Source organism: Balaenoptera physalus (genome assembly GCF_965194825.1).
Source record: "Balaenoptera physalus genome assembly, chromosome: 5".
In the NCBI taxonomy this organism is placed as follows: Eukaryota; Metazoa; Chordata; class Mammalia; order Artiodactyla; family Balaenopteridae; genus Balaenoptera; species Balaenoptera physalus.
This window is the reverse complement of record NC_138884.1, coordinates 132,604,266-132,622,821: the sequence shown is the minus strand read 5'-3', so window position 1 is coordinate 132,622,821 and position 18,556 is coordinate 132,604,266. Positions and strand designations below refer to the sequence as shown.

Here is an 18,556-nt window from a genome sequence, read left to right as displayed (position 1 = left end):
TACTAAATAATCAAGAGAAACACCATCAAAACAATTAAAAATAAGCACCAGTAGAATGTGTGGATCTCTTGAACCACAAGAAATGTTCCCTCCCAAAGGGTGGAATTGACAACTACACAAAAGTCATTTCCACATCTCCCAAATTCCATAGGGGTCATTAACATGATTGTTCTGAAGCCGGAAGCAGTTTTACCTTAACCTCAAATCCTAATTTATTGGAAAGTTCTTTAAAAAGAAATCACTACCACCATTACATCCATACTCTGGGATGAGTAGGAACCTCTGGAAACCTCCACTGCGGTGCTGATGGCTCTCTTGACGTTTAGAAGAACAGCACCTCTCAGTCCTGCACGCAAGGACACATGCCTAAAAGATCACAGGGACATGCTGATTCACCAGCCAGCTTGAATTGAGGTCGCCTAACGGAGCTGAAAGCTGTGAGAGCTATTCACCCTCACATCTCATGGTCTGAATAACGTCAGTCTTATAGAAATGTGATGGTCAGGCAAAAGGAAGCTATGCCTTCCCTGTAACACTGCCACCTCCCCCCTCCACTCTGCCACCTCCGTCTACACTCTGGGCACCTGTGCATGACTCCAGTGGTGCCTTTGCCATGCTCCCATGCTCGTGTTGACCTATCTGTCTTCTGTGATGGAAGACAGGCTCGCTGAGGGCAGGAAGTGGATTTTACTCAGTCTCACTTTGCAGGGTTGAGCACGGTAACATAGGTACTGTCAGGGGGGAGGAGGAGGGTAGGAATTTTACTTCTACCCTCTTTGAGTCCCTGGCTGGGCCTGAGAATTAAATTGACATAAGATAGATTAACGGGAGAAAAGCATACAGGTTTATTTAATACAAGTTTTACAGGATACAGGAGCCTTCAGAAGGAAATGAAGACCCAAAGAAGTGGCAAAATCTAAGTGCATTTATATACTAGGTTGAACAAAGAGGCAATTGTGGAAAAATAACTAACATATATGGGGAGAGCAAAGGAAGATGAGAGTTATTTTAACAAGGTCTGTTTGTACAGAGTTCTCTCAGCCTCCGCTCCCCACCTCTGGTGATAAGAATGTTCCTTTCCTCCTGGTACCGGGAGGGCATCTTTCACATGAGAGTTTTATCTCCTGCTTTGGGGAAGAAAAAAGAAGATCAGAGTGTCCTTCTTGCCCCTGCTGTTTTTTAGTGCTTTTAGCTCAAAATAATCCATATGCCCAAGTGACATATTTTGGGGAAGCACATTCTGCCATCCTTCAGTACCAGATACATTAAAGAGTTAGGTACCAATGGCTAATGAATGCATAAAGATCTGTGCTGCTAATGGTTGCTTTCTCTGGGTTAGCCGTTGTCTTCTATCTTTTTTTTCTTTTGAAAATAAAAAACGTTTAGTGATGCACTTAGCCGTTAAACCTCGGTGTGAACTATTACAGTTGGTGATTCTTGTCCAGATTGGAAGCGCTGATGGACTTGAAAATATAGGTAGAGAAGAGGGAAACCAAAGTCAGAGTGAAGAGTCACAGCTCTAAGGGGAAACCTTTTACTAACATTTCACTCTGTCCGCTGGTTGATCCTGAACAGTGCCCCCATTCCAGCGCCTTCCCAACCCAAAGCACAGATGGTGATGAAGTGGCTTGGTGATTCGCTGAAATGAGTTTGTCTCGTGAGCTACCACTAGGATACTGAAGATACAGTAAGCATCCTAACTGAGGCCTGAAATGGATAGCAATAGTTTACTGGTGAATTACTTGTCCTTGCAAAAATGCACTCCTCAGAACCATCCTATGGCAATCTTGGTACTCACTTGTAATAGATTCACATGGAGAGGGAGAGAGGTTTGGGCAAGGTACAGAGGTTTGATCTTGGAATCTGGAGTCAGAGAGACCTTTGTTAAATTTCTTGTTCCGTCGTTTACCACTTGGATGACCTTAGACAGGTTATCTAAGCCCCAGATTTTCATTTGTAAAATGGTAATAGTAATACCCCTACCTTCTTGCAGAATTGTTGAGAATCAGAGATTGCATATGTAAAACAACAGGCACCCAGGCACGTAACCACAGTAGGCATGATACTACTATCATGTGCTCCATGAATGTTCATGAAATGGAATGGAATGGAACGGAATGGAACGTACTTTGGAATCCCTCTGGTCCAGATGCCATAACCCATGGCTTTTACTTCTAGGACACACAGCCCACTTTAGGCTTCCCATTCTTAATGCATGAAAGAGTGTTAAGTTTTGCTAAAGACTGAGTCTTTGTAACACAAAATGAATAAGAGATTCAAATATTTTCCAGTTAATTTGATCAGTTAACATGGTTAGACCACATAATTCAAACTCTTTTTTGGTGTGACTGATTGAATATGCTCAAAACTGTAAAACTGCATCTGCTGGTGAACGTCAGGGACATAGCACTAAGAAACGTGATTCTTTAAAAATCATGGCCCTTGAGAAACCTGGCTTTTTGAAATCCTATCAGGGATTATATGACCAAAATGAAACAGCTTTCAACTGAGTAGGCTAAATCAGCCCAGCTTTGGTCCAAGAGCCAATCAACATTACCCCCTGATTCTGTTAGAGTTAATAAAAAGGTTTCTCTCTTCTCCTAGAACTAATCAAAACCCTCCGTACTCACTCAGAAACGTAGATATAAGTCCTGCTCAAGCAATCTTCAAGTAAATTGTGTTCCAATATTCTATCTCCCTTGCTCAACAAGATAATTTCAGCTTCTTCTTCCCCTCAGAACTGACAGTCTTATTATCTGAAACATAGAACCCACAGCATTTATAGTTCTCAAAGCCTCTGTGAAGAAGCCCTGATCTTCTGAATGTCCACTTTTAGGTAACTTTATGCCATTATTACCTCAAGAATTGAGGGGTTTCTCCACCAGAGACCATGCTCCTGAAATATTCTTATTCCTAGAGTACCTACCCCTGTACTGTGTCCTCTGAAATACAGCACATATGGTCACTGCTTAGAGAAAATTCTGAACACTGAGGTGATATCACAGGATACAAATTGGGTAATTTCCAGATACCTAGGCTTATTGAACTTGACCTAGGTGGACACAGAACAGGATTGTAATGACACTAGTTCACCTTCAAATCTACTTCCCAAGGACTGAGGATAATTCTCTTCGTCCTCATGGCCTCTGGAGGGGGCTGGGAGTGAGGGATAACTCTCTGTACCTCAATTCCAGGCCTAGGCCCTTGATACCAATTGAAACCATCTCTCTTCTAGCCACCCAAATCAAAACACCCAGGAGATGAGGGGGACAGGGATAAATTGGGAGACTGGGATTGACGTATACACACTACTATGTATAAAATAGATAACTAATAAGGACCTACTGTATAGCACAGGGAACTCTACTCAATACTCTGTATTGACCTATATGGGAAAAGGAACTAAAAAAGAGTGGATATATGTATATGTATAACTGATTCACTTTGCTGTACAGCAGAAACTAACACAACATTGTAAAGCAACTATACTCCAATAAAAATTTTTTAAAAAAGAAAAAAAAGGGGCTTCCCTGGTGGCGCAGTGGTTGAGAATCTGCCTGCTAATGCAGGGGACACGGGTTCGAGCCCTGGTCTGGGAAGATCCCACATGCCGCGGAGCAACTGGGCCCGTGAGCCACAACTACTGAGCCTGAGCGTCTGGAGCCTCTGCTCCGCAACAAGAGAGGCCGCGACAGTGAGAGGCCCGCGCACCGCGATGAAGAGTGGCCCCCACTCGCCGCAACTGGAGAAAGCCCTCACACAGAAACGAAGACCCAACACAGCCAAAAATAAAAATAATAAATAAATAATAAATAAAAAAATTTAAAAAAACAAAAAACCTCTGCGGCTTTGCTGGGTTCCACTCATTTTTCCGTTTTTCAGGAACAGAACTCAGGTCTATCACCAGTGCTGCCCCTGCTCCACGGCTTCCGACGCTGCCCCTGAGCCCAGGTTCTTTCAAGCTCCAAGTCCCACCCCCTACCCCCTGCCCCCCAGCTCTGCTCTCCAGTCACTTTCCCACCATTACGTGCCTCTAACCCCTTATCTAATGGTTTAGTCTCACTTTTTTTTTTCCTGACTTTTGGGAATCACTTCCTTTAAGGAGATTACCAATATTAGCATAAACATTTCTAAAACTGATGACAGTATTAGCATAAACATGACTAAAACCAATCACATTTCATTACTAATCAAGGATGGGTGACTCTCTTAACTCCTCATGATTTTTAAGCAAAGCCATGATCCTGCTTTCCTGAATTGCCAGTGGGTACTGGTAGTTTCAGGTGGTATCCCAGATATAAAAACAAAATTTCACAACCTAATTCACTTGCAGGTTGCTTGCTAAAATCAACATAAGAGGTTTCAGATTTCCACTTAGTGTCTTGCAGACATAACTGGTATCAACACTGACTAAATGAAACACATTTTATCTCTTTAAAAATAATATATGTTGTCATTTATAGACAGTTATTGTAGCTGATGCTGTTACTAAAGTGCTTCCTCTTCAAGAAGATTCATAGGAAGGCTACAGAAGCAGTTACAACAGCTCCATATCAAGACGATGGCTACTCGAGGATTCCAGGATTCCAACCCTTACCACCCTCTGACTCGAAACAAGAAGCTGTCCTGCCCCTGGGGCCCCTAGATCAGCATCCAGAGATTTCTACTCCCTGAGAGGCAGGGTTGACGTCCCTACTCAGCCCTGAAGCAGCTACAGAAGACAGACCGTCGCCCCTCTGCTTCCCATAAGGTTATGGAAGTAAAATCTCTGAGGGGGGAATGAGACAGGAAGGGGGCAGGGCACAACCTTTAAAAGAATGGCATAGCCATTGAGGACACGACATAAACTGATTAGAACCAACTAGGTCCAAGATGGCAGACTAGTCGACTTCCAATAGACCTTGAGCCTCACTGTAATACATCAGCTAAATGACACACCCACAGGTGCCATGACAGTTCCAAGGCCGACCATAAAAGGCCAAAAAGTGGGCGGTGGCCCAATTCCTGGAAATCCCACCCTTTCCCCAAAATAGTTGGAATAATCCTCCCACTCATTAGCCTATGAAATTTCCCACCCCTATAAAAACTAACAACCCTGTACCCTGGGGCTTCTTGCCTTCTGAGATGGCCCATACTCTGTCTATGGAGTGTGTATCTCCCTGAATAAACCTTCTTTCTCTTTAAAAATAATAAAAATTAAAATAATAATAATAATATATTGGGCATATGCTGCATGTAGCACACTGCAAGCTGTGTGTAGGTGAGGAAAAAAAACCTTTCCTGTACTCTCTCAGGTACAATGACTAGAGTCTGAGAATTAAACTGACAAAAGACAGATTAGTAGGAGAAAAAAAGTTTTATTTCATGTGCATGTGGGAACTTCACAGGAAAGAAGAGAAAACCCCAAAGAAACAGTTACACCCAGTGTCTTATATACCATTTTAACAAAGGGTGATAAAGTGGGATGAAGGGACTAGACAGAGAAAAGGAGAGGGTGGCCAGTCTGGGCTTCTGGCCTGGGGGTATGCTTTAGAAGACTAGGAAATGTATGATAAATAAGGATTGTTTAGGAAGGTTTGTTATGCAGACTCAAGTTATGTGAGGTGATAAGAGTTATCTCCAGAGATTTACAAAAGAGGAGAATAACTTTACAAATGGAAACTTTCTTTACAAATGGAAATTGTCTTTACAAAGGGGGAATTTATGCCCTGCTTTTAGACAGAAAGGGGGAGGGCAGAGAGCTCTTCTTGTGTTTGCTGTTTCTTAACCGCCTTAAGCTCAAAATAGTCCTTATGCCAAAATGGCATACTTTGGAGTGGCATTTTCTGACCCCCTTCATAGGCAAAGATGAATAGCATGTTGGCCTTCCCCTCAAAGAATTTATGCAAAAATGAAATCATTGAATTCCTTTGGATTAGATATTCTAGGAGAAAGAATGATGGGGTATGGGGCATCACGCATAATGCACTATACTTCAGCTATGAGGCATTTGCTGTGGTTTAATCAAAATAATATCCAATTTTAATTAGTTTAGACAGGAATGCCTCATTATCCAATCCTGAAAAATACGTTGCCTAGTAAGTTTAATCCTTTCCCCAAAGTGGGTTAGCTAGTTTTTGGATGATAGGAACTATACATCCATTATTTTTAATGTGAAAAATAATATGTTCCCAGTGTGTCTGAAAAGCCCAACTGATTTTCCCAAACATCACGGAAACACTCTTAGACACCTACATAACAATGCGTCAAGGGTTCCTGCATGCTACCAAACATTTAAAAACACCAATTATCTAATTATTTCACACTTCATGAACTCATTAGTGGATATATTTGTATGCAGTACTCACTGATATTGTACAGAATCAGATATGAGTTATGTTTTTCCTTCTGTGCTGCCACAAACATGAACTGTAAGCTAAATAAACAATGAAGTAGGACTTCCCTGGTGGCGCAGTGGTTGAGACTCTGCCTGCTAATGCAGGGGACACGGGTTCGAGCCCTGGTCCGGGAAGATCCCACATGCCGCGGAGCAACTAGGCCCGTGAGCCACAACTACTGAGCCTGCGTGTCTGGAGCCCGTGCTTCGCAACAAGAGAGCCGTGATAGTGAGAGGCCCGCGCGCCACGATGAAGAGTGGCCCCCGCCTGCCGCAACTAGAGAAAGCCCTCGCACAGAAACGAAGACCCAACACAGTCAAAATTTAATTAATTAATTAATTAATTTTAAAAAAAAAACAATGAAGTAATGTGTTAAAGATACATAAAAGTTCAAATAAGACTCAGCGAAATAAACAAGATAACTATTTTGGAACGGCTACTGCTTGAAGGTTTGGTGGCAAGGGGCAGAAGGCAGTCTGTGGTTGCCATTGCTTTTTGGAGGTAAGAGAAGGTGAGAAGGAGTCGAGAAGGCATGCTTCATCACATGAAGCTTTTCTCCTAAGATGTAGCTTTTCTAGTCTTCTGGGTCTCAACCAATTTCCTCATAGGCTTTTGCACTATCTTGAAAGACATTTCGCTTAATAATGTGGTTAAAATGAGAGCAGCAATGCACAGTACGTTACATCAACACACAACCTGATTCTCTTGAGAGAACAGATGAAAGGAGGACAGGACAACTTAAAGTGTTGCTGGCTTCTCTGTGGACCGATTATAGCAAGTTGTAATTCAGATAATGAACTTCCTAATGCAGGAAGTTCTTAATTCAGGAAACAGGAGTTGGTGAAATTGAAACTAATTTATTAAATAAAAGGAAAAGCACATACAGCCAAGTACTTAGAAGCTAGAACACTCAGTTTTTAAGGTCCGAAATAGAATAGTGTGGGAACTAAAATTCTTCAGTTTTTATACTGTACTATCACTCTGATAATTTGTTCTAATCCTCTGAAGTTGTTTAGAAAAATGCAACAGAGATCTGGAGAAATCTGTATTTTTAAACTTTAGCTCAATGTTTAGCTATACACACAGATATTTAATGGCATAAACTGGTAACAGCCTACATAATGGACAAGGCTTATATTTATCTGGAGAGCACCATATTTTCCAGTCTTCTGGGACGAGCCTCCCCCAACTCCCTACAAGGAAAAACTGTGCCTGCCCCCATTTGAATGGGTCTATAAATCCCACTTGTCCCCTTGACCACAGGGAGGTCCATGACCAAGGCCAAGGCAATTGGAGTAATGCCTGCTGGCGCTAGCAATTGGTCCAAGAGTGAGCACCTGCCCAAAGGTGAACCTTTCTGAGCCTTTCTGTTCCACAGATTCCCCAACCTGAAGGTGAGAGAAAGAGCTCCCTCTCCTTTGGCCTTGTTAAGCCTTCCCCAGGGACTGTCCTGTAACTCTGGAGCTGCCTGTGGTCAGCTCCATTCAAGGAGCCATCTGAAGTGACAGAGAATGAGTGACTGTACCAAAGAAGCCAAGACTTAAGGCAGAGAAATGGAAAGACAGTCATGATACTTCCAGTTCTGGATCCAGAGGACTCTGAGGCCAACCCTACCTCTTCCCTCCCTATATCAAGAGACACCAGGGGCTTCCCTGGTGGCGCAGCGGTTGAGAGTCTGCCTGCCGATGCAGGGGACGCGGGTTCGAGCCCTGGTCTGGGAAGATCCCACGTGCCGCGGAGCAACTGGGCCCGTGAGCCACAACTACTGAGCCTGCGCGTCTGGAGCCTGTGCTCCGCAACGGGAGAGGCCGCGACGGTGAGAGGCCCGCGCACCGCGATGAAGAGTGGCCCCCGCTTGCCGCAACTAGAGAAAGCCCTCGCGCAGAAACGAAGACCCAACACAGCCATAAATAAATAAATAAATAAATAAAAATTAAAAAAAAAAAAAGAGAGAGACACCAAATTCCCCTTTTTGGATAAACTTTTTGATATCAGTTTCCAACACTGCAACTGAATGCATTCTGACCAATACACCTATATGTCCAACAGGATTGGTTAAGCAGACCGCAGACTCAAAATTGTGTTGCCATTAAAATTATCTTACCAAAGTGTAACTCAGTAAAAATTAAATGAATAGATGGCATGCAAAGATGATGTGGTATATTAAGTGAAAAAAAGCTAGTTATAAAACAATATTCATAAAATAGATAAACAACAAGGGCCTACTGTATCGCACAGATATATTCAATATCTTTTAATAACCTATAATGGAAAAGAATATATATATATATATATATATAACTGAATCACTTTGCTGTACACCTAAAACATTGTAAACAATGACATGTCAATTAAAAAATAATATTCACATTATCAACAAATTATGTTCAAAACAGATGGATAAATAAAGATAACATTTTAATGGTGGCTTTTTTTCTGAGTATTGGGTCATATGGTTTTTTTAAATCACTTTCCTTATTTTATAATTTTTACTTTTAGAATAAGAAAAATTATACTAGAAACTAAGCCTTTGGTTCCATCTTTTTACAGGTCTGTGTACAAATTAAAACATAATCACCCACCGATTCACTCTGAGTTTTACCATGTCCCTTTATTTCTAAATAAGTTTCCTTTAACATGGTGACACATCATCTCTTTTCTTTTTCAAGCACTGGGACTTTAAAAGATGACATTTATAAGGACGGTAAATAATCAGCACCGTCCACCAGCATAGTTTATGGCTTTTGGGCTAGTACAGCAATGCACAAAAGAAACATTTTGATCTAAATGAAATCACTCAGTTACTTTCTATTTTTCTCCATAGTAACACATATAAAATATGAAAAATGTTTATTCAAGTTTTTTTCTCCTCTTTCATAACTATTTCAAAAGGCCTTAAGTGTGTTTTATACCTCCTTAAAAATTTCACCCTGTAGATGGGGTTCCTTTTAACACTGAAGTCTGGGGCTTAGCTCCAATAACTTGACTCTATTACTGCATTCCTGATGAAAAGCACTAATAGCTTAAAATGTTTCTTTATTGAATTTTTTCTTATGAAAATGACTCTGAAAGCTTTGGAAGGCATTTCTAAAATAATATCATACAAAAAGTCAGCCTTTTATGAGACTTCAGACCACAGAAGAATCCCATGGACTTTTTTCCTAATATAATTTAACCCCTTCATTCAAGCACTTAAGAGCTGGAGTGTGGTTTAATAGGTAGATTTAGAGGCTTCTGTGCCTCTGTAATCCTCCTTTCATCAAAACAATGGCTATAGTTAACATTTATGATTTTGCCTTTCACATCAAATGACTTCACAAATTGTTACCACAGGACTCATGACACTCACTGATGATGTACTGTAGAGAAAATTACAATCACCTCGAGTTTACTTCATAACGATGTGGCTACAAAGGAGGGGTGGAGATGACTTGACCGATTCAACTCCCTCGTCACCAAAAGAATGACTCACGAATAGGACATCAATCAGGCTGATTCCCCAAAGCCTGCCTAGCAAGATCACATTTTTTCAGTATGTCCTACTGTGATGTCATACAGGGATGTAGGCAAATTACAGCCTGGGGGCCTCTGGCCTCAATCTTATACACAACCTCTCACTTGACACCTCCCTACTCCCTTATCCCCCAGTGAATGAATTTTACATTTTTTAAGTATTGTTCTTTAAAAAGGAAGGAAGGGAGGGAGAGGGGGAGGGAGGAAAGAAAGAAAGAGAGGGAGGGAGGGAGGGAGGGAGGGAGGGAGGGATGAAGAATATGTGGCATAAACTGTATGTAGCCCGCAAAGTCCAAAGTATTTATTATCTGGTCCTTTACAGAAAAAGTCTGTGACCCCCTAAGAATCTAAGGCATGTGAGAAAAGTCCATCTATAAAACTTTTGCAATTCAAGCTGTAAACATTGTCGAACATTCATGAGCATGTCACTCAGGAACCTGGGCTTACTGCACACATAAATATACTCTGTTGGAGCACATTTCAGGTATCACTGGACTTTTTTTTTTTTTTGGAGTCAGCACATTGCTCTGGATGAGGGGATATAGACCTAACAAAGATTAAGTTCATGCACCAACATGCATATATGAACACTACACACACACACAGGATATTCATCAACAACTGGGATCATCAAGTACTCCTGTTGGATTACAGCACCACTCAACAATAGCCCTGAAAGGGAAGAATAAAAAGGAACAGAAACCCAGCTGCTGGTGCACATTTGGGAGACCTACAGGCAAGACTGAGCCCATTCAGGTCATGACTGGACCAAAGAGAATGCCAGCAAAACACCAGCATGACTGTCCAGCTGTACATCTTTTGTCTAGCTTTTTAGCTAGTTTTATCAGCTGTTTATCTGATAGTTATTCAGAAGTCCAGCCTATCCTTACCAACAATGAAGATATATTATTAGGTTCCAAATATATTAGTAACAAATGTTTTTTGTTTGAGGCATTGTGCTAAGTGTTCTACATATATTATGTCCTTTAAGCCACCAATAAGACAGACATTGCTAGCCTCATTTTACAAGGACTCTTAGTGGCACACCCCACACAATGGAAACCATCTGAAGTAACTTTAGTGAGTCTCCTGGGAACAGTTGCTGATTCATGTCAATCTTCCTGCCAAGTTCATTGGACATAGATCCCACATGACAGATTTTCCATCAAGAATCCCAAATAGTATTGAAAATTGAATGATAAAATTTAGAAATTGTTCCTTGTCATCCCTATCTTTGGAAAAGGACAGTTTAAAAAAAAAGAAAAATACTTAACCACAAAAATGTGGTGAAAATGCTATTTGCATCATGATTTATAAGCCCATGCTCCTCTAACCCCCCCAGTGGGGACATGAGCAGATGATTAAAGGTGAATGGAAGTCCGAAGAAACTGAATTAAACACAGGACCAGAACCAAACTACTAGAGTTTCTTACATACTTTAAGGGGACCTAAGACCAATAGTTTGTGAGTCTGAGTGAATACCCACTGACCCACCCAGTTTCTGCTGTTTCTCCTATACAGACATATGTCAATATTCACATGCATGTTTGCCACACACCTGAACAGCACTCCGCATTGTGAAAGTGTGGTCCATTTCTTACTCTGGCATATTAAGTGAGTCTTCGTGCATCTCCACGCATGTGGTGTGCTGCCCAAACATGATACCTGCTATGGTGTTTGGCTGTTTTCAGCTGCTACTGGATAGCTCTTCAGTGTTCATGGGGAATTCATACAGAGATAAGAGTTTCTTCAGTGACATGGGAGATTTGGGAGTTAGCTACCAAATTCCTAGTTAATTCATAATTTAGCTGTCCAAGAAAACTAAGAATAATAACAGGAATTTTTGACTTTTAGAATTAATGCTACACCACTCAAGAAAAAACAAATTTTAAAAGGGAAAGAGATTCCCCCCACCTTCTTTTCTGGACATGAGGCCAGTACAAAGGAAAACTCTAAAATGGGCAAAGCTTGCTTTGACAGACACACATCATCCTTTCTACAACCCCACCCACTTCCTGAATACTAGCGTAAGCCTCCTCACTCTGAGGCTGCCATGTTCTCCAAAAGTTCTGTTTTCTCTCCCAGTAACTCAGAGCTCCTTAAGAATAGGGACCAAGTGAGAGGGTGGGATCAAGATGGTGGAGCAGGAAGATCCTGAGCTCACCTCCTCCCATGGATACACCAAAACTACAGCTACATATAGAATAACTCTCTCTGAGGATGACCTGAAGACTAGCAGAACAGCTCTTCTACAATTAAGGATGTTAAAAAAATACAAAACACCATCAACGACAGGTAGGAGAGGCAGAGACACAGTCTAGTCACCCCCACTGTAGCAACCCACAAGTGGGAGGGGATATCACAAACTTGGAGGTCATCCCTAAAGAGTGAGGCGTACGGCCACACAGTGGGTACCCCAGCCCTCAGGACCAGCACTGGGAAGATACGCCTCTATAATTGGCATTAAAAACCAGTAGGGCTTACAACCAGAAGAGCCAGAAGTCTGTAGGAAAGCAATTCACTGCTTTTAAAGGGCTCGTACACAAACTCACTTGCCCCAAGTCCCAGTACAGAGGCAACAGACTGAAAAGTGCCTCACCCTCTAGCTGGCCTGCCAAGACTGTCCCAGCACATCCTTAGACCCGCACCTGGCTCCACCTCCAGCCCTCCTGCTAAGGCAGTGGCCCCTGGTGCACCCTGGGAAAAGCCCCAGCCCATGCCCATTCCAGCTCCAGCCCTTACACCAAAGCCACCAAGCACACACAGTCTACATAGGGTCCTCCGACACAAGACCAGGAGAGGTAACTGTTTTGCCTTTGTTTCATAGAAACAAACACAAAGTCTAACAAAATAAGAAGACAGAGGAATTCGTTCCAAACCAAAGAACAAGATAAAACCCCAGAAAAAAAAACAAACAAACAGTCTAACGAAACAGAGATAAGTGATTTAACTGATAAAAATTTTAAGCCAACAGTCATAAGAATGCTCACCTAACTTGGGAGAAGAATGGAGGTACAGAGTGAGAACTTTAACAAAGAGTTAGAAAATATTTTTAAAAATCAGAGCTGAAGAATAAAATAAGTGAAATAAAAATACACAAATTGAGGGAATCAACAGCAAATTAGATGATACAGAAGAATGCACAAGTGATCTGGAAGACAAAATAGTGGAAATCACCCAATCAGAAGAGCAAAAAGAAAAATAATTTTTTTTTAAATGAGGATAGTTCAAGGGACCGCTGAGACAACATCAAATGTACTAACATTTGCAATATAAGGGTCCCAGAAGGAGAAGGGAAAAGTGGGCAGAAAACATATTTGATGAAATAATAGTTGAAAAACTCCCTAACCTGGGAAAGAAACATAATGATCCAGAACCTATGGGACTCAGCAAAGCAGTTCTAAGAGGGAATTTTATAGTGATACAGGTTTACTTCAGGAAACAAGAAAAATTTCAAATAAACAACGTCACTTTACACCTAAAGGAACTAGAGAAAGAAGAAAAACAAAACCGAAAATTAGTAAAGGGAAGGAAATAATAAAGATCAGAGCATAAATAAATGAAATAGAAAAGATCAATGAAACTAAGAGTTTGTTCTTTAAGAAGATAAACAAAATTGACAAATTTATCCATCAATTAAAAAAGATAGAGGGCTCAAATAAATAAAGTTAGAAAGGAAAGAGAAGTTACAACCAACAACATCAAAGAAATACAATCACAAGAGACTACTTAGAACAATTATATGCCAACAAATTGGACACCCTAGAAGAAATAGTTAAGTTCCTAGAAACACACAATCTTCCAAGACTAAATCAGCAAAAAAATAGAAATCCGAACATACTGCTTACCAGTAATGAAATTGAATTAGTAGTCAAAAAACTCCCAACAGAACCAGATGGCTTCACGGGGGAATTATACCAAATTTTTGAAGAAGAGTTAATACCTATCCTTCTCAAAGTATTCCAAACAATTGAAGAGGAGGGAACACTTCCAAACTCATTCTATGAGGCTAGCATTACCCTGATGCCAAAAACAGGAAACACACTACAAATAAAGAAAATTACATGCCAATATCCCTGATGAGCATAGATGCAAAAATCCTCAACAAAATATTACCAAACCAAATACATTAAAAGGATCATACACCATGAATTTGTGGAATGTATTCCAGGGATGCAAGGATGTTTCAATATCCACAAATCAATCAGTGTGATACACCACATTAACAAAATGAAGGATAAAAATCACATGATTATGCCAATAGATGCAGAAAAGCAACTGACAAAATTCAACATCCATTTATAATAAAAACTCTCAACAAACTGGGTATAAAGGGAATATACCTCAACATATATGACATATATGTCATATATGACAAACCCACAGCTAGTATCACACTCAACGGTGAAAAACTGAAAACTTTTCTGCCAAGATCAGGAAAAAGGCAAGGATGCCCACCCTCACCACTTTTATTCAACTTAATATTGGAAGTCCTAGCCACAGCAATCAGACAAGAAAAAAATAAATAAAAGTCATGTAAATTGGAAGGGAAGAAGTAAAACTCACTATTTGCAGATGACATGATACTATAAAAGAAAACCCTAAAGACACCACCAAAAAAAACTATTAGAATAAATGAATACAGTAAAGGTGCAGGATACAAAATTAATATACAGAAATCTGTTGCATTTCTATACATTAATCAAGAACAGAAAGAGAAATTAAGGAAATGAACCCATTTAAAATTGCATCAAAAAGAATAAAATACCTAGAAATAAATTTAAGCAAGGAGATGAAAAACCTATACTCTGAAAACTATAAGACATCGATGAAAGAAATTGAAGACAACACAAATACTGGAAAGTTATACTATGCTCATGGTTCAGAATTAAGATTGTTAAAATGTCCATACTACCCAAAGCAATCTACAGATTCAATGTAATCCCTATCAAAATACACATGGCATTTTTCATAGAACTAAAACAAATAACCCTAAAATTTGTATGGAACCACAAAAGACCATGAAGCAATCTTGAAAAAGAACAAAGCCTTGATTTCAAACTATACTACAAAGCAATAGTAATCAAAACAGTATAGTACTGGCACAAAACCAAACACATAGATCAATGGAAAAGAATAGCAGGCCCAGAAATAAACCCACTCACATGGTCAATTAATTTATGACAAAGGAGGCAGGAATATACAATGGGAAAAAGATGGTCTCTTCAATAAATCGTGTTGGGAAAACTGAACAGCTACATGTAAAAGAATGAAACAAGACCATTTTCTTACACCATACACAAAAATAAGCTCAAAATGAATTAAAGACTCTGGAGCCAGATGCTGGAGGTTGTTTTAGCTCTGGGTGCCTTCAGGGTTCATGTCAGCACAGCCTTGCCTTGGTGCAGGCTGGCTTCCTTCCTGAAATAGACTTTAACCTCCTTGGAGGTATATAAAACCAAGCCAGATTGCAGGAAGGGAAAGGTGGTTTCCTTACTGTCACCTTTTATCATGCCCTTCCTTCTCATGCACATCATGCCCCAAGTTGCTTTTGCACAGCAAAGGAAATCATCAACAAAACAAAAAGGCAACCTACTGAATGGAAGAAGATATTTTCAAATAATATGTCCAATTAGGAGTTAATATTTAAAATATATAATACAATTATAAACATACAATTCAATAGCAAAAAAAAAAAAAAAAACAATTAAAAAATGGGCAAAGGACCTGAATAGACATTCTTCCAAAGAAAACATACAGATGGCCAAACACGCATGAAAAGATATTCAACATCACTAATTATTAGAGAAATGCAAATCAATCTGCAATGAGATATCATATTACACCTGTTAGGATGACTATTTTCAAAAAGACAACAAATAATAAGTGTTGGAGAGGATATGGAGAAAAGGGAACCCTTGTGCACTGTTGGTGAGAATGTAAATTGGTGCAGCCACTATGGAAAACAACATGGAGGTTCTCAAAACAAAATTTTTTTGACTACCATGTGACACAGCAATTTCACTTCTTGGTATTTACCCAAAGAAAACAAAAACACTAATTCAAAAGTTCATTCACTATATGCACCCCACTGTTCATTATAGCATTATTTACAATTGCCAAGATATGGAAGCAACCTAAATGCCCATCAATAGATGAATGGATAGGGCTTCCCTGGTGGCGCAGTGGTTAAGAATCCGCCTGCCAATGCGGGGTACATGGGTTTGAGCCCTGGCCCGGGAAGATCCCACATGCTGCGGAGCAACTAAGCTCATGCGCCACAACTACTGAAACCCACACGCCTAGAGCCTGTGCTCCGCAACAAGAGAAGCCACTGCAATTAGAAGCCTGTGCATTGCAATGAGGAGTAGCCCCTGCTCGCCGCAACTAGAGAAAGCCCGCACGCAGCAACAAACACCCAAAGCAGCCAAAGATAAATAAAAATAAAATAAATGTTTAAAAAAAATGAATGGATAAAGAAGATGTGTACACACACACACACACTGGAATATTACTCGGCCATAAAGAAAGAATGAAATGTTCCCATTTGCAAAAACATGGATGGACTTGGAGGGTATTATGCTAAGCAAAACAAGTCAGACAGAGAATGACAAATACTGTATGAGTTCACTTATATGTGGAATCTAAAAAAACAAAACAAACAAAATAAAACAGAAATATACTCATAGATACAGAGAACAGCTGGTTGCCAGATGGGAGAAGTGTGGGGGATTATGTGAAATAGGTGAAAGGGATTAAGAGGTACAAACTTCCAGTTATAAAATCATTAAGTCATGGGAATGTAATGTACAACACAGGGAATACAGTCAATAACATTGTAATAACTTTGTATGGTGACAGATGATGACCAGACTCATTGTGGTGATCATTTTGTAATGTATAAAAATATCAAACCACTATGTTGTACACCTGAAACTAATATAATATTGTAAGTCAACTATAGTTCAATTAAAAAAAAAAAGTTTAGTTAACATCCATCATCTGATATAGATACAGAGGAAAATGAAAAGAATAAAGACCAAGTCTTATCCACCTTTGCACCCCTAAAACCTACCACAGTCATTAGCACACAATAAAATTTATTTCCATTTCTACATTCCACAATCAAACTTACCATTCCTTCAGTGATGATATGCCATTCACCTAGATATAATGGAAGGTGAGGTGGTTATACATACTAAATTGATTTGTACTAGACATGGGATTAACACTTCAAATTCATTACCTTATTTAATCCTTTTATTTTTTACTTTTTATAATAGAAACTTTTAAACATAAACAAAAGTAGAGATAATAAATAATGAACCTGCCATACCCAATATCATACCATACCTCTCCCCAATACCTCTCCTCTCCCCTCTTGGTCCAATAGTGTATCTATATCTCTTACTCTCCCCACTCCCCTTCACAGTAAGTTATTTAAAACAAAATCCTAGATACCACATCATCTCATCTATAATTAATTATCTCCCTCATTTTTTATTAACATTAGGCATTGATTTGTAAGTTAACTGTAGAACTGGTACTTTCATTCCAACTGCTATGAATTTCTAAGTATACAGTACATCAGTCTTCAGTTATCAAGGAGTAAGATATAAATACAATTAAGTTACTTTCAATCATCTCACAAATAAGAGGAATAAAAAAAATTTTGCTTGTATGTAACTGCCTAAATCTGAGATATGTCACATTTTCCCATTACCACACTAACTTTACATTATTTTTAAAGCTATTGTACAAATGTGTTTATTTTTAAGATAGGGAAAGAAACAAGTAAAACAAAATGGATAATACTATCTTTTATATACAAAGTTTTCATTTGCATTTAATGCTGTATTTTAATCTTACATTCTAATCATTTTCCGGTGGGGAATTCCATTATTAAAGTTCATGATGATAAGTATAATATCTAACCTAAAGAGACAAAAATAAAAGGCACAGAGTAATAGTCTTTTCAATGTGTCAGATTTAAAAGCACTTTAAAATGCCTAATCAGAAGAATTTAAGCCCAAATTAAATTGTCATTTTTATATCTACAATTCCTTAAGCTTTGAAAGTTATTTTTAAAGGCCAATAGCTGAATTTTATTCACATGCTATTCAATATACTTCAAATCGTAAATACTACATCTTAACCACCTGTATTCATTCTCTAATGTTTTTTTAAAAGGTTTTATCATCCTGGTTTTACAAAAGAAGAGAGATTCTCACGTGAGTAAAATCACTCATTATCACATAACCATTATATGGTGGAAACAGATTTGAACCAAGGTTGAATCAGGAAAAAATCCTTTTTTGTCCACGTGCTGATGATTCCCCAACCTTCCAAGAGCTGGCTGCTTCCTTAAAATATAATCTTTTCTAATCTAAATAAATCTCTAACTTGGTGGATCTACTTTCTCTTCCCAGGTCAGTTCCTTTAACACGATCCCACTTCTGAACCCACAGATTTTCCAGGATTCTCCAAGTTTTTCACCTAGAACAGCAACTGTGTCAGGAGTTAAAGCACTTGGGCAGTTGCGGTGGTGGCCATCCGCTGTGAGTGTTTCCTGTAAATACACAATCCCACAGGTAGGAAGGGGAAAAAAGCCTCATGCAACAGCTACAACTAAAGAGGATTCAAAATAATAGGATTCACAATCAAAA

The 18,556-nt window shown here is 39.4% G+C and overlaps 1 long non-coding RNA gene across 1 annotated transcript in view; it reads right to left on the bottom strand.

Moving 5' to 3' along the window:
* Positions 1-6,731: 6,731 nt before the first annotated feature.
* LOC309661377 overlaps positions 6,732-18,556 on the bottom strand; it is a 34,921-nt gene continuing 23,096 nt past the window's right edge. Inside the window, exon 2 of the long non-coding RNA XR_014263996.1 lies at positions 6,732-17,825. This is a non-coding gene — a long non-coding RNA (uncharacterized lncRNA). The remainder of the gene's footprint in view (positions 17,826-18,556) is intronic.